The 24,208-nt window shown below is 51.2% G+C and overlaps 1 protein-coding gene across 8 annotated transcripts in view; it reads left to right on the forward strand.

Moving 5' to 3' along the window:
- The window catches only part of ATP2B2 (ATPase plasma membrane Ca2+ transporting 2), a 284,665-nt gene that overhangs the window by 119,798 nt on the left and 140,659 nt on the right, over positions 1-24,208 (forward strand). The gene's annotated exons all lie outside the window — the stretch shown is intronic.

Consider the following 24,208-nt stretch of genomic DNA (forward strand, 5'->3'; position numbering starts at 1 on the left):
GTGGTGGAGTTGGCACTTTTAGCCCGGAAGCCCAGTTCTTCCGCTGGTTGGGGTGGCCTCTGGCTGACAGCTAGGTACCTGGGGCTCCTCCCTGCCCCCTGCAGGGTCAGGATTGGGAAACCCACCAGCAGGTCTCTGTACTACCCATGGGTGGGCTGCAGTGGGCAGCCATCCTTTCTAACCAAGAGGCCATTCCATGGCTGTCCTCTGTTCACCTCGGTTGTATGGGGAGGGATCTCTGTGGCTGGACTGCCCCAGTAAGGGAAGCGCCCCCAGGGGTCTCAGGGCCCCCACGCAGAGGCCCAGCCAGGCTCGACCTTCAGAAGGGTAAGCTAAGTAGGCGAGCTCAGCCCCAGAGGGTCTGGGTGTGACGCTGAGTGCCCCTCTCCCAGCACAGAGTGGGCTCCCCTTCTTGCCTGCATTGCTCTCCAAATCACTGGGAAGAGGCAGAGCTGACGTTTGGGGCATTTCCAGGAGCTGCAGGCGCCATCCGGAGAAATTCTCCTTTGACGTGTGCAGTAGGAGGGGGCTTGGAGCGCAGGCCAACTTCGCTAAAGGGGCAGTAGCAGGGAGGGGCTGCCACAGCTCCAGGGGAGCCCTGTAGGGGGAGTCCAGGAGAGATGCAAATGGCCCGTGCTATTTAGCTACATTTGTACCCCCAGTCCCATTCTCATTAGGGCATACACACAACCACAGATCTGCACAGATGCACACACACAAATATAGTATACGTAGTAGTGTATTGTATATGTTCATAGATCATATGCACATAGACTTCCTGTGCCCATAGACACACCTCAGCACATGGGACAACTCCTATCCCTGAACACCACCGGCTCACCTGCCTGCTAAAGCAGGCACGCGATTGCCTCATGCACAAACGCACACACATACCTGTGAACGTGGCATACCCACATATGCCTGCAGCTCTAACAGGAATGCAGTAGGCTGCATAGGGACTAACCGGCCTGCACACAGTGTCGGGCAGCAGCCACAAATGTGGCATGTGGTCTCATGCGGGCTGGCCCCCGTGTGAAAATGACAAGCACACATATGTGGTGTCCCGAATGCCATCTGCACGCCTGTCCGTGGATTAGTGAGCACCCGGTATGCTGGAACGTGGCCACAGGTGAACGAATGCAGGTTGCCTATGCACAGAAATGGCCCAGGCACACAGATGCAGCTCCTCTGTGGTTGCCGCAGGCTCACATACACCCCTAAGCTTCCAGGCATCTTCTGTGGCAGTGAAGGTGCCTCCATGGGCACTGGGGAGAGGCTGGCCCTTGGGGCTACCTGTGAGGACAGAGGGACACTGGCCAGGCAAGAGCCAGCCCAGATTCCCAGGGAACTGTGATTGGGCTCAGCAAAAGCCATCTTGGATTCTTGATGTGTGGCAGAGAAGGTTGCCTAAAGTTAGAAAGGGGACAGAGGAGGGGGCAGGAGGAGCTGCTGCCCATGGCCCAGACTCCCGGGAGTCTGGACTGGCCCCACCACCCCTGTTCTCTGACCTGAGGAAATCAGCACTCTGATATGGAGTCTTGGGAGCTGGGGTCCAGGGCACTGCCAGCAGCCCTCAGAGTCCTCTCCAGACCACAGATCAGAAAAGCTGCCTGTGGTTTATGCTGTAAAGAGACTCTAATGTGGGGCCCCTCATTCTTTTCTCTCCCCACCTAGTACAGGTATGGGTCAGGAGACTTGGGTAAATAATAATATGCCAGCTAGCACTTACCAAGCTTCCTGTTCTACATCCATCCTTTCGCCAGGGCCTCCCACAGCCATGTTATTCCCATGCCATAGATGAGGAAGCTGTGCAGAGAAGTGGAGATGCTTATCCAAGGTCACACAGCTGGAACATGGCAGAGACAGGGTGGAAGCTAGGCCATTAGCTTCCCTGCCTGCCCTCTTAGACCCTCCCCTTCCTGCCTTTATAAGGTCAGCTCCAGTTTGGGGTACCAACATCTTGAGAAGCAACAGTCCAAGAACTTGGAATTTGGGGGTGATGCTCCAAGAAAGGGTCCATAGAGTCTCCTGAGGGTAAGAGCAGAGTCCTTCCCAGACACATGTGCCCCTGTCCTACACAGCTGTGTCACCCTCTTACCTGGTGGAATTGAAGGCACCTAGAAAGCCAGAGCAAATGTGTGCATTCTAAAAAGTTACCTGGCAGACCCATTCATAACAGGGAAACTGAGGCCCAGCCAGGAGCAGGGATTTGTCCAAGGTCATTCTGTGCTTGCTGGAGAGTAGAGTACCTTACCAACTCACTCGGGTCCCAGGTATGAAGCAGCGGGGGCCTGTTTGACCCCTGGTTTTCCCCAGATGTTTGGATTCCAAGGTAAAATGATGAGCGCATCAGGTTCAGCCTCTACTTCTGACCAGCTGTATGACCTTGGGCAAGTTGCTTTGTCCCCTCTGCACCTCAGTCTCCTCCTCTGTGCCCAGGACATGCCTATTCCTGCCCTGCCTTACCCCACTGCCGTCCGAGAGCCTAGAGCACTGTAGAGGGCTGTGCAGAGACGTATGATTGGCACCAGGGGCTGGAGTCCAAGCAGGGGAGCACCTTGCTGCTGCAGTTGACAAGGTCAGGAGGGGAAGCAAGAAGGGAAATCTCTAGGCTGGTAGGACTCAAGCATTAGTGGACCTAAAAAATCACCTGGTAGAGGACAAATTTCTGGATCCCCCTACCCAATGATTCACGAGGTCCTGAGAGCTGCATTTTCACAGGTGTCTCAGAGCTCTCATCTCTATAGCTTTGTACCTGGGGGAGACAAGGCCATTGAGAATAGGTTTGGGGGAGCTCAGAGGCTCTCAGAGCTGGGGGTAACCTGGGCACTATGCTATTGGCCGGCTTCTGCCACATCTGGGGAAACTGAGGTCCCCTGGCAATCAGAAGGCAGAGTGAGACTGACCCTCACATCTCCAGCCCCCCAGTTCCCATCCCACTGCCAGGCTCTGGTGGCATCCTATATAGCTAAATCTGGCCTTTCTGGGGGCCGGTCAACCTTCATATGGCAAACAAGGCCATCTTTCTCAGCAGTGTGGCTGGGAGGTGCTCCTCAGAGACTCACCGAGCCTTGGGGTTGAGTCGTGGCAATGGGTATCCCCAGCTCTGTGACAGTGAGGGATATGGCTTATCTTCTGTAAACCTCAATCTTCTCCTCTCTAGAAGGGGAACAGATTTAAAGCAGGGCTGTGGGGAAGATTCTAAGTAATGTGTGTGAGGCAGTTGGCACATTTTAGGTGCAGGGTGAAGGTGTAGGCCGCGGGGGACCCTGAGGTGCAGGGCATGGTTCCCTCAATCCCTCTTAGTTTCCAGGGTCTGCAGCAGAGCGGTCTGGGGTGCAAGTGCTGGATGTCACAGGCATACACACTTTGTGGGGGATGAGCTGTCTCCCTCCCCAGCCCCTCCTAGATCACACAGAGCAGTGTGGGAGGGAGCGGTGGGTCTCCTGCCTAGAATCTGGTCCACCTGGCCCACTCTGCTCTCTCCAAGGCCAGAGCACTGAACATCCAGTAATCATTTCTCCCTTCCAGTGGGAGCCTCAAACAAGAAAATATTCAGGGAGAATATGCCCCTGGACCGGGACAGTCAGTGGTGTTAGGAGATGGGGAAGATGACTCTGGAGTTCAAGGCAGGAAGTAGGGTGGAGCCTCAGTCCCCACGTCTGTGGAACGGTTGGTAAGAGTATGCACCTTTCAGGCCATTGCACGGGGCAAGTGAGGAAAGTGGTGGACATAGAGGGCTGGGCTCGGGGTGGGATCCACAGGGTCAGCTCAGTGAACAGACGTCATGGTGTTCAAGAATCAGTCTGGACTGAGAATCAGAAGGTGTGAGTTTGAAACCTCAGCCGTTTAAGTGACTCTTTTTTTTTTAAAGATTTTATTTATTTATTTGATAGAGAGAGATCACAAGTAGATGGAGAGGCAGGCAGAGAGAGAGAGAGAGAGAGAGAGATGGAAGCAGGCTCCCTGCTGAGCAGAGAGCCCGATGCGGGACTCGATCCCAGGACCCTGAGATCATGACCTGAGCCGAAGGCAGCGGCTTAACTCACTGAGCCACCCAGGCGCCCCACCTCAGCCGTTTAAGAGTTTGACCTTTGAGTCAGTCATTTTGCCTCTTCCAGCCCTGGTGTTTGATCTGTAGAATGGGAATCAGTGCCTACTTCAGCAGGTAGCTGTAGGATGACCATACAGAAGAGGTGATGCTTGCAGCAAGCCCTGGGAACCTGCTGGACACCAGGGGATGTGCTGAGGGCTTCACCCTGGTCTGCCGTAGAGAGCCCTGTGTGGACAGAGGGCTGTTTTCAAGGCCTGAGACACATCCTGTGCAATCCGGCCTACAGGGTCAAAGGAATGGAGGGCAAGATGGCCCAGCCTGCTAGAGGCAAGGGAAGGTGACCAGGGCTGCAGTCTCCAAGACTCCGGAGGTTCCCAGGTTTGGGAGAGGAGGCCTGGGTCCGAGGGGCAGGAGAGCCAGGTTCTAGGCTCAGGTCGGTCAGGGACAGGTGACTTTGGGCAAGTCCTGTCAGCCCCCTGGCCTCATGCTTTCCCCTAGAAAGAGGGGCTGCTAATCCTGCCTGCCTTGTGTCCTCAGTGAGGGCAGATTCTCCTGCCAGCTGGCCCTCGGGGGAAGGGTCTAAACCTGCAAGGCTGCGGTATGAGCTGCCGTCGCAGTTTGTTTCCTGTACCTGCCTGAGCAAATGGCCACAACCCGGGTGGCTTAAAACTCCAGAAATGTAGTCTCTCACAGTTCTGGAGGCTGGATGTCTGACTAAGGGAGACTGCACACACCCTGCCTCAACCCCACCTTCCCGTCCTCGCTAGCGGTCCCTGGCCTTCTATGGCTCGTGGCTGTGTCTCTGCGAGCTCCACCTCTATCTTCATCTTCCCATCTCCTTCTTCTCTGTGTATCTCCCTGTCCTCTGTTTTGTTTATAAGGATACCAGTCACTGGACATAGGGCCCATCTCTCCAGGATGATTTTGTCTTAAGATCTTTAAATACATCTGCAAAGACCCATTTCCAAATCGGCCACATTTCGAAGTTGCAGGTGGACATGAATTTGGGGAGAGACACTTGGGCCCACTACAATCCCTAATATTCTACTAGTTTACTGCTAGGAAGTCCTTTGTACAGTGTTTCATTTCTTCCTCACAAACATCCATTCTACAGATAAAGAAACTAAGGTCTAGGGAAGTTAAGAACATGCTGGAGTTACATAGCAAGTGAGAGGCACAGCTGTGATTTAAACCCAGGTCTCGGGTGCTCTTTCTCCTTTCCATCATTTTAGAGCTGGGTGGGGACTGTCCATAGCCAGAAACCCATGGGGCAGGAATTCCAGCCAGTCCTGGGTAGACCCAATGCTCATGAGCTCCAGAAAGGAAAGCTGGAAGTGGACAGGGGAGTTTGGAGGGGGCTATGCTAGTCCCAGGAGACCTGCATAGCAGAGGGTTGAGAGCCCACAGTGCCTTCTTATCTCTGCCACTCATGCTCTGGGAACCTTGTGGTTCTCAACTGGAGAATGGGGTAATCACCTGGCAGGGTAATCACCAGGTTCTGAAATGCTAATCATAATAGTCATTACTAATAGCTAAAATGTATCCTCGACCACTTTACAAATGTTCATTTGTTCATTTCAGGTGTGAGAGGATAGTTGCTTATTCCAAGCCTCATCCAAGTGGCTCTACCGTTAGATAGCCATAGGTGGTCGAACTAGTAACTTAACCTCAGTTTTATTCTCCATAAAAGTACCCACCTTCCCAGATGTCATGGGAGGCAAGTGGGACTCTGCTGAAGTGCCTGGCCTGGGTTGTGGGCCTTTGAAGTCTCAGAGGATGTTTCTTCATCTGTAAAATGGAAATGACAATAGTGTTATTATCATCGTAGTGTTATTTGTTGTGTAAGGATTGAGTAAAGTAATGCAAAGGGAGCACTTGGCTCAGGTCCTGTCCAGAGATGGATATTAAAACGGCCTCCTCCTGTGCCATCGGAAAGAGTTGCATTTAAATCCTAACGCCCGTGTTTACTGCTGTGACCTTGAGCCAGTAGCTTTGCCCTGCTGAGGTTGGTGCTCTGACATGTAAAGTGAGGTTGAAGCGACCTGCCTAACAAGACAGTGTGTAACGTGATGGAGAGAAAGCTGCCCCATATGCAGCCCCGGTCATGCCAGACATTCAGAAACGTTGAGCTTCTGTCCTGCTTCTGGAAGAAGGTCCCCAGATGGCTTCCTCAAAAGATGGCCTCAGAAAGGGAAAGTCTGAGTCCTACGGGAGACAGGCAGGTGGGTTTAATTTTTGCAAAGGCTGGGGGACATTGTGCTACGGTGGAGTATGGGGTTGGAAGAGCCTGTGGGGAGAAGCTAGACATGTATGACCCTGTTTGGGGTCCAGGAGCCATATATCTTCGAAGAAAGGAAGCAGGTCTCTCTGGGGCTCCTATTCCCACCCTGAGAGCAGTTTTCTGTAAAGCGGTGGCATTCCCCACATTGGCTTGGGCTGCTCCACTTGGCTATGTCTGGCCACCCCAGGGACTGCTTTGCATGGGGAAGTGGGGAATGTCGTCTAGAGAAGCTCATTCCAGCCTCGCTCCCTCAAACCCCTGCCTCGCTGGGCTGGAGCAAGAGCTCAAGGGTGGTATGGGAGGCTGAACCATCACATTTTCCCATCAAGGTTGTGGAGCAGTGGGGGATCCATTTTGGGGTATCCCCCAGTCTGGCTGAGGCCTCTGCCCTAGGTGAAGGCCAAAACCTCATCCGGAGCAAAGGGTGCTGGGCTTTTACTGCCTGAGTCTTCTCAGCGTTCTCACCTGTGCCCGAAGGCGCAGTGCATATCCCACTTGGGCCCAGGGCCCAGTTAGCAGCATTGTAGCAGGTGGTTCAGGACCAGGTCTGGGCTGAGCCTGCATAGCATCAAATCCAAAACCTGGGCTCTGAGCCTTGGTTTCCTCAGTTGTAAAATGGGGACAGTAGTGCCCACCTTAAAGGGTTGTTGTGAATACAGCTGATTCCCACATGCACGTTTTGACATCTCTGAAAGAGGGGTGCCTGTTACAAGTGGTGGCATGTCACAGGAGAACAAGTCATGCCCTTTTCTTTCATAAGTATATATAAAGCAACCTCGCATCTTACAATGGACGTACCTTAGAGTCAGTGAAATACAGTAAATAAGATAAAACCTATAAAAGACCTGCCTCCCCAGCTCGGTTACTGTGGGACCTTGGACATTTTGATGCACCACACAGGAGCCTTTGTTTCCTCTTCCACCCAGGGCCATTGTGAGAAGTCCACAAGGGGTCAACAATCACATACCCAGCACAGTGCCCATATACAGTAGGTGCTCAGTAATTGGCAGCTCAAAACAAACAACAAAGACTATAGTACAGGGAGGAGTTTAAAATACAGATTATAAGATTCCAATTCCTGCTCTACCATTTCCTTGCTGTGTGACCTAGTGCAAATTTCTTAACTTCTCTGTGTTTTAGTCCCACCATCTATAAAATGGAATAACGAAAGTCTCCAGTTCATAGGATTGCTAAAGAATTAAGTAAAATTAAAGTGCTTAGGGCAATGCTTGGCAGAAGTGAAGGCAATTGTTTTTTGATGAACTTCTAATGAGTCTCTTTTAGTTCAATAAATGGCAGCTGAAATAGACAGTGGGCTCAATAAAATAGTAACAATACAGATAGCACTTGTTTCACAGATGGGGCACCTGAGGCCAAGAGGCATGTGGGTATGCCCAAGGTCAAACAGCTGCCTCTCTCCAGTGTCTAGGCCGCAGCTCAGTATTGCTGTCTTTCCTTAGGACTCTGATTCTTATGGAGGAGGGGTGGGCAGGGGGTGATCCTTGCCCAAGGAGGTCAGTTTCTAGAAGTAGCAGCCAGATACAGCATCCTCTGGGCTGGGGCTCACTTCAGAAATGGTTTCCTTCTCCCTTCACATTTCTGCTTGTTCACCACAGCACAGGGGAAGGGGCTGAGCTGGGCCGTGCCCAAGGTCAGCAGAGCCTGCCAGCCAACCTGCCCGCCTAGTGGCCAGCACTTCCTAAACTTCTCGGTGGCTACTGCAGAGTTGATACAGCAGAACTCCCTCCTGGAGAGAGCAAAAGCCCTGGCTAGCCAACTGGCCTAGCCCCCGGGGCAGAACCAGGGCCACAGAATGGATCTGAGTGGGAGTGGGGAAGGAGCTACCTGGGTGCAGCCTAGCCAGACAAACACCCTGAGTGACCTTGGACTCATCACAGTCCCTCCCTGGGTACCAATTTCCATCTTTAAAACAGGGATTTTCGGGACGCCTGGGTGGCGCAGTTGGTTAAACGACTGCCTCCGGCTCAGGGCGTGATCCTGGAGTCCCGGGATCGAGTCCCACATCGGGCTCCCAGCTCCATGGGGAGTCTGCTTCTCCCTCTGACCTTCTCCTCGCTCATGCTCTCTCTCACTGTCTCTCTCTCTCAAATAAATAAAAAATAAAATCTTAAAAAAAAAAAAAAACAGGGATTTTCGGGCCAGATGTGCCCACTAGGACTTTAAATGTCTAAGATGCAAGATTGCTCAGGCATTGCTGCTACTCAAGGTCATGGGCAAGGGACAGAGCTGGAGGGAAGGAGCTCATGGCTGTGCATGTGCACACCCATGTGGATCTGGTTCTCAGGAGCAAGCCTGAGAGAGCAGCAGCCCCTGTTCTGCACAGAGAAATTCTGTAGAGAAGGTTCCCTTAGTAGGGTCTAGCAGACTCACGAGGGGGACCCAGGCGGGGCACAGTCCTGGGGACAGTGTCCACGCTGACACATGTGCATTTGTAATGCAAAGATTGTCAAGAACCAGTCTCTTCTAGCAACTATCTGAAGGCAGGAGATCAAGAGCTCTTTAGGCCACTTCTAAATTTGTCAACTTACATGACTCACTTCAGATTAAAATGAGGCCTTTCTCCCCATCCACCTCCAGCCAATTTCAAGTTTCCAAGTTCAGAGGATCTTGAAGAAAGGAGAGAGTGTAAATCAATATAACCAATATTGGCGGAGTAGCTGCTCTGTGCCAGGCCGTGTGCCAAGCTCTTGGCCAAACCTGGAGATGAATCAGCCCCAGAGATGGCTGTCACTGGGGAGCCAGGCAGCCCCAGGTGCAAGGTGGCAGCTGAGAGCTAATGCCCAGCTTGGGGACTGGACCATGAGTAACCTTGGATCTCACAGGGCCTCAGTTTCCTCATCTATAAAATGAGGGCCAATAGAGGAAGAAGTCTGGGGCCTCTTCCACCCTTTTCCCATGCCCGATGTAGCTGAGCTTTCAACTCCAAGGCTGTGGAGTCTACCTTGGGGTCCCAGTCTTCCCCGAAGCCCTCAAGAGAAGGGAATTCCAGCAGCTTCCTTTGTCCTGGGACCTCCAAAACCTTCTCCAGGGAATCTCTCTGAACTCCAGGGTCAAACCTCTATAATGGGACCACAGCAGCTAAAAATGAACACAAACACCAGTGTTGGAAAGTGGCTGACCAGCCTTCACACAGTGAGCTCCCCTGAGCCCCACTGCAGCCTTAGGGGACACCTGGAGTAATAATAGCCACTGTCGTTAAGTGAGACCTTGTTGTGCTAGGTGCTCCAAGCATGCCTTCCTTTACCTCTCCCAAGTGCCACTGGTCCCATTTAGAGAAGAGGAGAGCCGGTCTTGGAGACGTGCTGTGGTTTGGACAGACTCTCAGAGGTGGGAGGAAAGCCCAGCTCCTTATCCTCCTGCTGTGCCCTTTGGATTCAAGGGGAAACTGAGGCCCGGAGCAGTGTTGCCTGAGGTGGCAGAGAGCCCAGAAGCCCGGGACTCCATCATGATATTGGCTGCCACCCCTCAAAGTTACATACCCCCCACAACCCTCCAGGAGAAAGGGCAAGGTCTTGGGCCAGACCCCAAGCCGGTAACAGGGCTGTTCATACCCACCCCATGTCCCCAACACAGCTGCACACAGGAGCAAGTTGAGGATACCTTTGGGGCTGACCCCTTGGCAGAGACAGAGCTGGGCCCCAGGAATCAGCCACATCCTTGCTCTTCATCCTCACTCCCCGAAAGATATCCCAGTAACCCCTCAGAGGGTTGGAGTCACACCGGGTCCAAATTTGAGGAGAGAAGTCTTCAGTGCCTTAAGCGTCTCCTAGACCCTACTGAGGGAGCTGTAATTCCGATCCCAGCTCTGCCAAATTGTGTTTCTGTGGGTGTTATTGCTCCTTTCTGAGCCTCAATGTTTTCACCTGTGTGTGTGTCAGGTTGGGGGGGGGCGGGGATGGCGGTCGCCCTTGTGGAGATGATGCAAGTTGGGAGTCAAGGACCCTGCCCAGCTCCTGCTCCATGCCTGGTGGCTGCAGTGATGACCATGCCAGTGGCTGCCACACAGTTCTCGTGTCCATCCCATGAGGATAGCATTCTATCCTCACTCTGCAGCTCCCTCACAGAGGATCAGGGACTTGCGCCGGTCAGCTGGTTAGCAACTGTGCTGTGAGGGGGAGGTGGCCAGTTTGTGTCTGTGGAAGGACCTATTGCTGAATTCTTAGGGCTTCAGAAGACAGCCAAAGGCCCTGTCGGGGGGTGGTTCTTTCTGTCAAGGAGACAAAATCCCAGGATGCAGAATTGTGGGGTCTAAAATGGAGAAGACAGCACTGGGCAGATATTAAGAGCAGATACTGGAGGCTGGAAGCTTGGGCTTGATTCCCAGCCCCAGTGCTTCCTTGCTGTGTGACCTTAAGCAAGTGATCTACTCTGTCTGTGCCTCAGTTACCTTGCCTGTAAATGGGAATACATGACCTATTCCATAGGGTTCTCATGCAGATTAAATAATTTAATAGGTGTAAGGATCTTAGAACAGTGCTTGTTGCTCTTCACAGGAAGTTCTATGAAGTGTCTGTTGTTAGTATGACTAGTATTATCATTCATAGAATCAGAATGGGAAGACCAGCTTGTGCTCACCTTCATCCTCTCTGCCTGTATCTTGCCTTAGCCCCCTTCATGGCTACCAGGGACACCCTCAGAATGCCCATTTGTCCTGCCACTCTCTGGTCAGGGTCTTCAGTGTTCCCCACGCCAAACTTCTCAACGCCCATCTGTAATTTTTTCCCCATCGACCCTTCCAGCATCTTCCATGCTTCACCTTCATACCACTTTTTTTTTTTTTTTAAAGATTTTATTTATTTATTTGAGAGAGAGAGACAGTGAGAGAGAGCATGAGCGAGGAGGTGGTCAGAGAGCGAAGCAGACTCCCCATGGAGCTGGGAGCCTGATGTGGGACTCGATCCCGGGACTCCAGGATCACGCCCTGAGCCGAAGGCAGTTGTCAAACCAACTGAGCCACCCAGGCGTCCCTTCATACCACTTTTTGTCAGTGAATTACTTCATGCACTAAGTCGGTCAGGAATTTAGCCATTTATACAGATTGGAGCACAGCCCCCACTCACAGTGACCTTTTCCCTCACTTCTGAGGCTTTGCCCAAGCCATATCCACCCCTGGAACGCCCCATAGCCATCCTTCAAGACCCCACTGTGATGTCTCCTTGTTCAGGAAGACCTTCCTGCCTCTCCTGTTATTGCCAGTGCCCAGGCAGCAGACCCTGGACCTCTGGAGACAGGCTCTAGCTGATGAGTTTTGTTTGTTTTTATTTTTGTGTTTTTCAGAAATTCCATTAAAACATTGTTGAATAAACACATGTTGAATAAATGAAAGGGTGACCTCCCTCACTGGTTCCCCCATCTTCTCTTGTACCCTTCCTCCCATCATCTGTTCTCCCTAAGTGGCCAGATGGACTTCTTCAACAATATGAATCAGACTGTGGTGCCCCCTGCTTCAAACTCTGCAGTCTTCCCCATGAGGCACGGATAAAACCCAGCCTCTCTAGCTGGTCATCCCACCCCTCTCTCCTCCCTCACTCTTCTCTAGCTTACTGGATCCTTTCCATTCCTCAAACTCATCAGCTCCTTTCCTATCTCAAGGCCTTTGCATATGCTGTTTCACCATCTAGAATGCTTTTTCTCCTTCTTTCTATAGGCTAGGTTCCTTCTCATCAAGCTAAGTGGCAATTCCCCACTGAGGCCATCCCTCATCTAGAAAGAGCATCCCCCGTCACGGCACTTGTGTTTTAACAGCATTTATCACATTAACATTCTTTTCTGTTTTTATTCCCTTGTTTGTTGTCTGTCTCCCCTCTAGACAATCAGCTCCTTGAGGATAGGAAGCTTGTCTAGTCTGGTTGACTATTGCATTCAAGGGCCTAGCCCTGGGGGAGGCCGTCTGTTTCATACAACCTCATTCTTGACATAGTATCTATAGGAGGGTCTGGAAGTGACTGTGGGCAGTTACCCAGGAACCCCACAGTCAAACTCCCTGACATCTTTGTGCAGCGATGTCATCAGTGATCTCCCACCCTTTATAGTCTAGCTGGACAGAGGGTAGTAAAGGACAGATGGACAGATGAGTCTAGAGGTCCTAAAGCATGTTGTGAGGCAGAAAAAGCATAGAAAGGTCTAGGGGGAAGAGCTCTCAGCTGTCCTGTTCCCTGGGAAATTGGGCTTTGTCACATTGTTTGTGGTTGATCCACCGTAGACTTTAAGCTTGAAGAGTCCTTAATGATGGGTTTGGGGGCCAGGCCTTAATAAAGGGAAATTTCTGCTGATTAGATCCACACAGACTGAGCTCTGGAAGGAGTGTGCCTGGCGCTTACCTGCCCTCCCCCCACACAGGTCCCCAGCGGGGCACCCAAAGCTGCCAATTACTGTGTCCCCAGGCCAGGAGGTGGCCAGAAAGGAAACCAGGCAGCTACTGCTTGGAAAACCCTGTTTTCCTTTTTTAAACTGCAGTCATTTGAATTACAAAACTAAGGGCCTGCTTCTTGAAACAAATGGCCTGATACAGAAGGGTCCATTGCAACAGGACTTCTCTTCCTCTCCCCACATCCCCCAGCGACCTGATGTAACCACTGTCAGTACCCTGTTTTCTCCATATGGGGATGCACATTTTTCCCACACGGTCATGTTCCCGTGTCCAGGGTACATCTTACAGCTGGCGGTACCTCCTGGTTTTATTGGAAGTGCTTTTTCTTTCTTAGTGGTATGTAAAATCTGGTGCCTCTCACAATTCAACTTAGAGTCATCCAAACCTGGCAATTTGCTGTTTCCTTCTTCTGTTTGTTCTTTCACTTACAGGCAGATAGAAATTCTGAGGGGTTTTGTTTCTTCTCTGTGGGATCTTTGTACTCACACAAGCGACTTTACTCTGTCCTAGTACTTTGGCCAGCCTGGTGGCTCAGTAGTCTTTGAATGAGAGGCCATGGAGGCTAGTGCAGAGGGCATGGGCCTGGGAGCCGCGGGCTCTGCTGTCTCTGGGCTGGGGTGTGCCCTCATTACCACAACCAGGCGCCAGCGCACACACAGTGCCTGGTGCAGTCTGGCCCTGGGGGTGCATGGGGAGGGGGCAGGCACTCGGATGGCAGTATGCGGATGGCAGTATGCGTAGTATAGCAGGGTACGTCATCACGCTCTCCCCAACCAAGTAGCCCTGAGACCCAGAGGAGGGGAAGGGAGTCTGGCTCCAGGAAAAAGGTTGGATGCAAAAGGTCGACTAAAAAAAGCCATGCGCAAACCAGGCCAGGAGGTAAAGTCAGAGAACAGGCTCAAAGGTCAGAAAAGAAAACAAAAGGGCAGAAAACATGAACCTGAAAAGATGCTTCCTTTGCCCCCAAAGCAAAGATGTATTTTAAAATATCAACTGAAGCAAACTGACACTTCTTAGGAAGGAGAAAATCACAGGGAAGCCAAGGTAATGAGCTGTCCTTCTGACCCAGCCCAACACACAGGCCCAGCACACAGGAGGAAGCTCCAGGGGCCGAGGCGGGGGTGGGGGTGGGTGGGGGGTTGGGGGTTGGGGGGGGTGGCTGGCCGGGCAGCCAGTTGCACCTACGGGGCAGAGCACCCCCGCCCCAGGGCTCCTTCCCTGGGCCAGTTTCTGAATCACAATGCGGGTGAGAAAGGTGTACACAGGTGCTATTTCACGGCCCTGCAAAATTCACGGAATACAACATGCCTCTGCCCAGTCTTATCCCTATTTTACGCATGAGAAAACTGAGGCTCTGAGACAGTGAGCTGCCCAAGGGCACCCAGCCAGCAGCCTGACTCCAAAGCCTGACCATGATGACAGTCGCTTCACAGTCCCAGAGTCCCAGGTCTGGCAGGGAGACAAGTCATTGCAAATTGCAAACCAGTGTGCTATCAGCCAGGCTGGGGGAAGCTGGGGGGCGGGCAGAGCCCAGAGGAGGCACCACCCGCCAGCCCTTTGCTGGGCTTTTAGGAAACCACCTGAAGGGGTCCTCACAGGGCAGCAGAGTGAAGGATAAATAAGAGCTAGCCAACTGGAAGGAAGGTAGGAAGTGGAAAGGGTGCTCCAGGCAAAGCGCAGCTTGAGCGGGGGAGGAAGCCACCACCAGCCGCCCAGAGCAGAAGGCGCCAGGCAGGGGCTGGGAGTGCTGCGCCGGGGAGCTAGCCAGGCCAAGCCAAGGGCAGTGGGCTGAATGGTTCTAAGCTGGGCACTGATGTGACCAGGCTGGCTCATTTGGAAGATCCCATGGCCCCAGTGGGGGTAATGGGTTGGAAGGATGAGGCTGGAAGCTCATGAGGAAGCTGGTCGGGTCTCCAGGTGAGGAGCAGGTGGCCACAAGATGGGCGACGGGCAAGCTGACAGGGCATTGGGTTGATGGGGGACAGCAAGGGAGAGGCCATGTGAAATCCCAGCAGGTGTGAGGGCCCTTTAGAAAGGGCCAGAGATGGTGAGAGGGGAAGCAGGTTGGGGCGAGAGCCTGTGAATCTGATGCTGGGGAAGGGTCTGCAAATCTGTTTAATGAGAGACCAAAGGGATGATTACAAACAGACCCTTGGGAACCACTGACTGAAGGAATGTGAAAGTCCTTCAGAGGAAGAAAATAATCACCATAGCTAAGGAATGGAGCGGTGATGGGGGGCGGGGAGGGGGGTTCGTTCACTCCAGGAACAGTCCCCTGCTGAGGGCCTACTGTGCTCCAGGCACTAAGGACATCACAGTAAGTGAAGCGAGCCAGTTCACTGCCTCACGGCTTCGCAGTCAAGGAGCTGGAGATCGACAACATGCAAAGTCATAAGTGGTGGCATGTCAAGGATTATGGGGAAAAATAAGGCAGAGGAAGGAAGATAAAAAGAGTTGTTTCAAAGGGAGGGTCAGATATGGCCTCCCTGGGAAGGGGTCATTTGGGCAGAGACCTGAGGGAGCCACATAGCTGTCTTGAGAAGAGGGTTCCGTGTAGAAGGAGCAGCCAGTACAAAGGCCCAGAGGCAGATGCATTTTCACTGGATTCAAGGAATGGTGAGGAGGCAAGTGTCGTGGAGGGAGTGAGTGAGGGGGAGATTAGGAGAGTTCAGAGAGGTATCAGGGTGGGGAGCGCAAAGTATGCTTGACTTCGTGGGCCATTGTAGGGACTTTGGCTTCTCCTGGAGAATGACAAGAGCAACAGGATTCTGAACAGAAGAGGGACTTGATTTGCCTCTGGCTGTGTGTGGAGAACAGATGGAAGGGTGGGGGGTGAGAGTCAGAGAGCCCAGGGAGGAGGCTTTTACAGTAAGCCTGGTGAGAAGCTGGTGGCTTGGGCCAGGGCAGAGACTGTGGAGGTGGTAAGAAATAATCACATTGTTTGTATGATTGTAGGTAGAGCTGACAGGATTTGCAGATGGATATTTTGTGAGATAATTTATTATAGAAGTGAAGAGCTGAGTTGATCCCAGCACCTAGCACATTGTCTAGAACCTGGGAGGACTGAGTGAATATTGCATGAAAGAATGGGTGGGTGGGGGGGGCGCCTGGGTGGCTCAGTGGGTTAAAGCCTCTGCCTCCGGTTCGGGTCATGATCCCAGGGTCCTGGGATCGAGCCCCAAATGGGGCTCTCTGCTCAGTGGAGAGCCTGCTTTCTCCCCTCTGCCTACTTGTGATCTCTGTCTGTCAAGTGAATAAATAAAATCTTTAAAAAAAAAAAAAAAGGATGGATGGATGGATGAATGGATAAAAGCAAAGTCGCAGGGAGGCAGGGAGAGAGGAAAGTAGGCAGGCCTTGAATGCCAGACAACAGAATCCGAACTTTTTCTCAGAGGCAGTGGGAGCCATTACAGGTTATTGAGTGGGAGCATGACAGGATGTATTATTGGAGGTACTCTTGGTTGGTGGCATTGAGCAGTACCTGGCACCATGTCCCAAGCTGGTGACTCCCATGGACACTAGTGGCCAGTCCCCTCTGCTTTTGCTATCCACCCCAACCCTCATTCATTTATTCATTAACAAGCATTCAGTGAGCACTTACTCTGAGCTGAAGGCATCGGATATGGTGTGAATGAAGCAGACCAGTCCTTACCCTCAGGACATGTTCCTCATCATCTCCCACCCATAAGGCTGCAGAACCAGAGACAGAATCTAGGTTCTTCCCAGGGCTCAGTGGCCCACCAGCCTCATGCTGAGAAGTGAGGGATTGCCCTGCGCCCCTTCCAGTGACCTGGACTTGTTATAGCCTCAAGTAAGCCAGGCGGAGCCTTACAACTGGTTTTGGACCCAGTAACCAGTGAACTGGTCTTGTGAACCTAGTGACCCCTAGCATCCCCTTCCTAGCACAGAGCTTTCTTGTTTGGGGTTTGGTCTTTGGTTTCATTTGGGGATTTATTTTGGGCGTGTGTGTTTGTGTGCATGTATGTATGTGTGCGTGCCCATGCGTAAGCATACACACCCATGTGCTAGCCGGGGCACGGGGAGGTGGGGGCGGCCAAGAAGGAAGCTGCACTGGGAATGGATAATAAAAGACAGACCCAGATGCATTTAAAGCCCACTATGTTTCAGATTCATTACATATTTATTTGCTCATTTAACAAATATTTCTTGAACTCTTGCTACTCAGGCGCCATGTGAGGCAGTGTGGATTTGTAAGACAGATGAGGTCTCACTAATAAATAAAATGAGTAATTCCAGGCAATAGTGATTGTTACAAGGAAGAAAATTGAACAGGAGGGCCAGAGGGGCTTCCCAGGACAGTCTGAGTAGGGATAGGATAGTCAAGGAGAGGAGGAGATGGCGTTTGGGTGATGAGAATACCTGACTATGTCACCTTCTGGGGGGAGAGTGATCCCAGCAAAGGGGTCAACATGTGCAAAGGCCCTGAGTGGAAAAGAGCAAGGCTTGTTCAAAGGTCAGAGGCCAGTGTGTCTGGGGTACAAGAGGCAGAAGTGGTGAGGGGCTGCATCATGTGGGGCTTTGTAGGTCACATATGGTGTTTGGATTTGATCCTGACATTGAAGGGTCCTAAGTAGGGGTGAGACATCCAAGAGCCCTCTGGCTGCTGTGTGGAAAGGGAATGTCATCTCATTCCATCCCTGCATAATTCTGGCCAATTGGTGGTAAAAATCCCATTTTGCAAGTAAAGAAACTAAGTGGTGTAGCTAATAAGTGGCTGAGTGGGGTTTTTATTCACTCTGTGTGATGAGATCCTGCATGTGCTCAATGGGTACCTATGGAGGGACCTTGGACTAGAAGATGATGTGATGCTCATGGAGTTGCAGGATGTTGACATGGCCGTGAAGTTTGGCTGCTGCCTGGAGCACCTCCATACCCTGAGGCCAGACGGTCCCTCATCTCACTCACCACCCCTCCCTCAGCTGTAGGTTCCAGATGCGCTGGCTTATTCCATGATGCCCTGGACCTGTGCCCACTCGGGGTCATTTTGAGGTGGGTGCTGGGAGCATGGATTTCGCCAGAAGCTTCTACAAAAGCTTTTTCCTGCCATTAACACACAGAGTGACCCTCCCTGACTTCCAGGCCCTAGGGGCTGAGTCCCGGCCAGGGGGCCAGCCAGGGCAGGCAAGCCCCTGCCAAGCCACACAAAAGGCCAGGACAGCTAGCGCTCAGTGGCCTTTGGGATTCTCTGTGGGGGCGAGCGGTAGGGATGGACATGGTTCTCCCCAACGCCATTCTACCCCCACCACCTGCCTTCGTCTCTGGAGAAAATTTGGACACAGATAAAGTAATCACCCCCATCACCTCCTCTTCCAGTTTTTCTTGCCACTCCCCTGCTCCCTTCCTGTGCCCTCACCCAGGGCAAAGCTCAGGGGAACAGTCCTTAGCGGAGTTCCTCATCAGCCAAGGGACCTCACCCCTCTGAACCTTAGTTTCTTTCTTTCTTTTTTTTTTTTTTTAAGATTTTATTTATTTATTTGACAGAGGGAGATTACAAGTAGGCAGAGAGGCAGGCAGAGAGAGAAGGAGGAGGAAGCAGGCTCCCTGCTGAGCAGAGAGCCCGATGCGGGACTCGATCCCAGGACCCCGAGATCATGACCTGAGCCTAAGGCAGCGGCTTAACCCACTGAGCCACCCAGGCGCCCCTAAACCTTAGTTTCAACAGTTGTAAAATAAGGTAATAAACATTCCCGGGCAGCTCCTCAATGAGAAAGCCACAAGAAGTCTGTACCTTGGGGCCTGACATGCCGTTTCAGTGCTCAGCTAAAAAAGCAGATGCTGCTTTTACAATGACAGTGGTGACAGTGGCTCCCTAGCCTTTGAAATCCTCCTTCCTCTCTAGCCCCGCCCTGCCTCCCTCCTCCCATGTCTTCCCACCCATTAAGCCGAAGCCTCACCCACTCCCTTTCACAGAGGGGGTCCAACTCACGTCAGGCCTATCCAGGGTCTGCTTCTGAAAGGACTCTGTGCCCAGGACTTCTCCCTCCTCCTATTACCCTCGTAACAACAGTGTAAGTGATAGGGCCTCATCACCATTTCATGGCTGAGGAAACTGAGGCTTAGAGCTGTGAAGGAGTCTGCACAGAAAGTGAGGAGCTGGGGCTCCAACCCAGGTCTACATAGGCAGTCACCTCTTTTCCTGACCTGCAGGGCATTCTTCTTGGGCTCTTGGGTGCGGCCATACTCTGGTGGGCCTCTGATGTGTAAGGGGGTTTTCCTGCATTGGGAGGAGAGGTGTTAGGTGAAGGAAGAGGTGTGGTCCTGGGTTAAGGCCCTGGTTTTGGCTCTGCCGTAGCTAGGGAGTGAGGGGCCTTGGGCCCCTGCAGGGCATTCCACAGGACAGTGTCCGAGTTGGGATGGGCAGAGACCAGCCTGGCTCAGGAGTGAAGAGAGCCTGGGCTATGGCAGGCTGGGGACAGATGGTGAGGAAGCAACAGAGGCAGCAGCACTGGTGGGCATTAGAGAGTTCAGAATGCCAGAGAGACCCCCAGAGCTAGGAGAAGTGGGATGGCTGTGGGGGTAAAGAGGGTTCTGTGGGGGCATCCCAGGACCCTAACCTGTGTCTCCCTCACCCCATGGAGAGGCTTCTGGGGGCACCACATGCCCATGGGAGAGGCAGCTAGAGGCCAGGCATTGAGGAGGCTGCCGGTCCCACCCCCGGCTAGCACCTTCCAGGACCTGAAGGGTGTTCAGGTCACTTTCTCCCTCTCAGGAAGCCTCTGGTCCCTCCAACTGCCTCCAGAGTTCCTAGGAACTCCATTTCTCTGCACCTAACCTCACGTTTAGTCTCTGGAACTGAGGAGACTGAAAGTCAGAGCCAGCATTCATCACTGATGCTTCAGACCTTCAAATTAGCATCCTGGCCAACTACCTTCTTTCAGAAGGGAGCAGCTGAGCTCAGAGAGGTCTAGGCACTACTGAAGGTCACACAGTGAGCAAATGGCAGAGAAATGGACTCAAAGCTGGAACTCCCTCCCAGAAGAGCACCTTCCTTGTTCTTTCACACTTCCCTCCAGGAAAGAGAGGGGTTCCCATTTTCCTTTATCCATGGGCCTCTGGGTGCCCAGCTCTGTGGCAGGAGGCTGATGCCAGTGCGTAGACCACAGAACCCTGCTGTAGGCCACTCCAGCATCCTTCTGGGCTGCAGGGGGAAATTCCTTTTCAAAGTCTTTCCAGGGCAGCATTTGGAGGTCAGCCAGCAGGTCTTTAACACCTCCGTGGAAATTTCCGACAACAGTATTATTTAAACCTCCTATGGCCCTTCTCCCACTCCACTTCATTATGAGAAACAGCCAGCCCCTTGGTGGCCAGGCAGGGGACTTAGCAGCTGTGATCCCAGAATGAAACTTGCAGAGAAGAATTCTCCAGTGAGAGGTTCCCAAGAGGATTGCTAAGGGAACCCAGGGGATCCTGGTGTGGAATCCAAGAGGTCTCTCAGGAAGGGATTTCCAGCTGCCCCAGGCCAGGAGCCAGGGCTGCCTTAGGAGCCCAGGATTTCCTTCTGCCACCAGTGCTCCCAGTGGCATTGGCAATGTGGGTGAGGCCTCACACCTCCATGCCGCTCAGTAAATGCTGATTGGTTGTTAGGCAGGTACACAGGTAGGTTCATTGGAAGGAGGGAGGGCGGGGATGAATCTCATCTTAGCCCCATGCATGACCTTGGCCAGGTCACTGTGAGTGGGTCCCCACTCCCGTGCCATCCAGCTTTCTTATCTATAAATTGGAGATGAGTACACCTACCACACAATGTGTTTTGAAACAAGAACGAATGCAGAACTAGCTCCATGAACAGTAGCTACTTTGGTCATCTCCATCATCACCCTTGCCAGCAAGATGAGGGAAAATAGAGAACATGTGAGCTTGAGAGATGGCCCTGAACCATCTGTGGGACCCCCCCCCACCTTAGAAGCAGCGTCACCTTGGCCAAGTGACTACACCTCTCCGGGCCTCAGTTTCCCCAGAGAGCCCTTTCCCTGGACTGAAGAGGGAAGAGTGTTTTCCTTTAGGTCCTGTAGGTGGGCTGAATACAGGCTTTCTCTAGCTCAGTCACAGGAGTTAGGGTGGGCTGAAAAGGCGGCTGTAACTAATAAGACCTCAGGGGGACCTGGAGCTGGTGGAGCCCCAGGTCTGCACTTCTCAGGGGATGTGGCTTCCATACTCTGGGGTTCCAACTTTTGTGCTACTTGGCTCCAGCCCTGGACTGCCCTCTCTTCTTCTCCCTTCACCACCAGCCAGGCCAGAGACGGGCTGCCCACAAGCTGGTTTTGACCCACCCGGGGGGACAAAATTGAGAGGTGAGCTTCTCTCAGCCCAGTTGTTGCTGTTGAGTTGACAGGGGTTGGTGGTTACTTGGCATGAGCAAAGCAGGTGTAATTGGGAGGTATACACTGTGGATCTGTTAAGAATTTGATTTCTGTGGCTGGCAGAGCTGGGATTTAGTCCTGCTTCCCCAGCCGTGGTTAGGGGTATGAGGATGGAGGAGGGAAGCTGCCACATCCCAGGCTCCTATCTGTAAAGTGGGTATAACCATAGGGCTCACCTCCCAGGCCAGTTGTCAGGGTGGAATGAAACAGAAATAGTGAATGGCACCCCTGGGCTAGGGCCTGCATTCATTTATACCCTCAGCTATATAGCAAACATCTGCCATGTGCTAGCACTGGCCTGGGCAGTGGGATTCTATGGTAGAGAAATAAGGCAGTCTAGGGTGATAAACTTATCCTGGTTTGCTGGGATATTCCTGGTTTTAGCCCCTAAAGTCCCACATCCCAGAAAACCCCTCAGTCTGAGACAAACCAGGACAGTGGGTCATCCTCACACAATCCCTGCCTTCATGGAGTTTAAAGTTTAGTGGAGGGAGACAGAAATAAGTAAATGTATAATATAAGTGGTTAAAGTATTATTTTAAAAATAATGCAGAGTGAGGTGGTAGGAGGTGAGGAAGCTTGTTATTTTTAAGGGGGTGATCAGGGCAGGCCTCCCTGCGTAAGTGACATTTGAGTAGGGACTTCACGAGGTTAGAGAATGAGACATGTAGAATTATGGGGAAAGAGTATTGCCAGTCAAGGGAACAGCGTGGACAAAGGCCCTGAAGTGGGAACTGGCATTCTGGAGGAAGAGAAAAAGGGATGGTGTGGGTGAGGGAGGGTTTGCCGGTTGAATTAATTGGAAGCAAGTACTAACTGCCAACTCAAGTTTGCTTACAAAAAAGAAAAAAAGATGCAGGGGTGCCTGGGTGGCTCAGTTAGTTGAGTGTCCAACTCTTGGTTTTGGCTCAGGTCACAATCTCACGGTCATGGGATTGAGCCCTGTATCTTAAGTAAATAAGTAAGTAAATAAATAAATAAACATTTGTGCTAGGCCTTAGCAGTACAATAGTAACTAAAATCCCGACACAGTCCTACCCTCAGTGATCTAGTGTCAAACATGAATCCATCAGTCCCACAAATACATGTAAAATACAACCATGGTGAGTGTGACAATAATAGGGAGTACAGGGTAGTGAATCAGGGAAGGCCTCCCTGAGGATTTGGGCCTAAGTTGAGAAGGAGGAGGCTGAGGAGGACATTACTAGGTGAGAATGGGGAGGGAACAGCATTATCATTCCAGGAAGAGGGAATAGAACAGATGAAGGCCTAGTGGGGAAAGTGAGCAGTGTGGCTAGACCAGAAAGAATGAGGAGAATGGGGTGTTGGGTGGTGCTGGTGGAGCCTGGGCAGGCCACCCAGGGCTTAGAAGATCACATAATGGAGTTTTATCTTTATCGCAAGAGCATGACTAATCAGGGGAGATTGTGAGATGATTGAAATTGCTTTCCCCAGTAGCAGCAAGGAAACCAGTTAGGTAGTTACTACCATCAGCCAGGCGAGAGATGAGAAAAATAGGGAGAGGGGCTACAAAGATACTGGGAGATGAGCAGTTTTAGGGGATGCAGGACATGGATGTTGAAGAGGAAAGTGACAGTGGTGACTTGTTTTCTGAGCCGTCCACCTAGAGAGAAGATAAGGTCTTTTAAATGATAGTGAACCCCAGGGAAAAATGAAGTGGGGTGGGAAAACTCAAGGGTTAGATTTCAGACAGGGTAAATTTGAACCCTTACCTCACACCATACACAAATCAAATTGAGGTAGAAGAAAACAGAGGGAGAAAGCCTCATGGTGTTGGATTTGGCATTGATTTCTTAGATATGACAACAAAAGCACAAGCAACAAAGGAAAGAATAGATAAATTGGACTTCTTCAAACTTGAAAACTTTTTACATCAAAGGATACTATCAATAGAAGCCCATAGAATGGGAGAAAATACCTGCAAATCATATATCCAATAAGGGATTAGTATCCAAAATATAAAAAGAACTTTTACAATTCAAGAACAAAAAAAGACATACCATGCAATTCAAAACATGGGCAAAGGACTTGAAAAGTCATCTCTCCAAAGAAGATATATGAATGACCAATAAGCACATGAAAATATGCTTAACATAACTAATCATCAGGGAAAAGCAAATCAAAACCACAATGAAATTTCACTTCACACCCATTAGAATAGCTACTGCAGAAAACAACAACAGCAACAACAAAAACAGAAAATAACAAGTATTGGCGAGGGTATGGAGGAATTGGGATCCTTATGTGCTGTTGGTGGGAATGTAAAATGGTGCAGCTGCTGTGGGAAATTGTGTGGTGGTCCCCCCACCCCAAAAAAATTAAACATAGAATTACCATAAGATCCAGCAATTCCGTGTCTGGGCGTATAACCAAAAGAACTTAAAACGGGGACTCAAAACAGATATTTGTACACCCAAGTGCATAGCAGCATTATCCCAGTAGCCAAATGTCTATCAACAGATGAATGGATAAACCAAATGTGGTCTCTACGTACAATGGAATATTATTCGGCTTTAAAAAGGAAGGAAGTTCTGACATGTTACATGGATGAACCTTGAAGAGGCTACGGTGTGATAAACCAGTCACAAAAGGACAATACATACTGTAGGATTCCACTTACGTGAGGTCCCTAGAGTCGTCAGACTCACAGAGACAAGGAGGATGGTGGCTGCCAGGCTCCCACTGTGGGGAGGGGAATGGGGAGTTTGTGTTTAATGGGGACAGAGTTTCAGTCTGGGAAGATGGAAGAGTTCTAGAGACGGGTGGTGCAGACGGCTGCACGACAGTGTGAATATGCTTCATGCTACTGGATTGTACACTTAAAAATGGTTTAAAAAATGGTCAATTTTAGGTTACATAGATTTGACCACAAAAAAGAAGTAGATGAAAAAAATTAAATTGGGACAACTCGTAGATCTGAATGTAAAAGCTACAAGTATAAAACTTCTAGAAGAAAACATAGAACATCTTCACAACTAGAAGAAATTATTTTTTCAGAGAAAATATAAAAGACCCTTAACATTTTAAAGAAAAACCTGTCAAGTTGAACTTGTGATCTGTTGAGTGTGAGGTGTAGGGAT

Source organism: Neovison vison, chromosome 6 (genome assembly GCF_020171115.1).
Source record: "Neovison vison isolate M4711 chromosome 6, ASM_NN_V1, whole genome shotgun sequence".
Lineage (NCBI taxonomy): Eukaryota > Metazoa > Chordata > Mammalia > Carnivora > Mustelidae > Neogale > Neogale vison.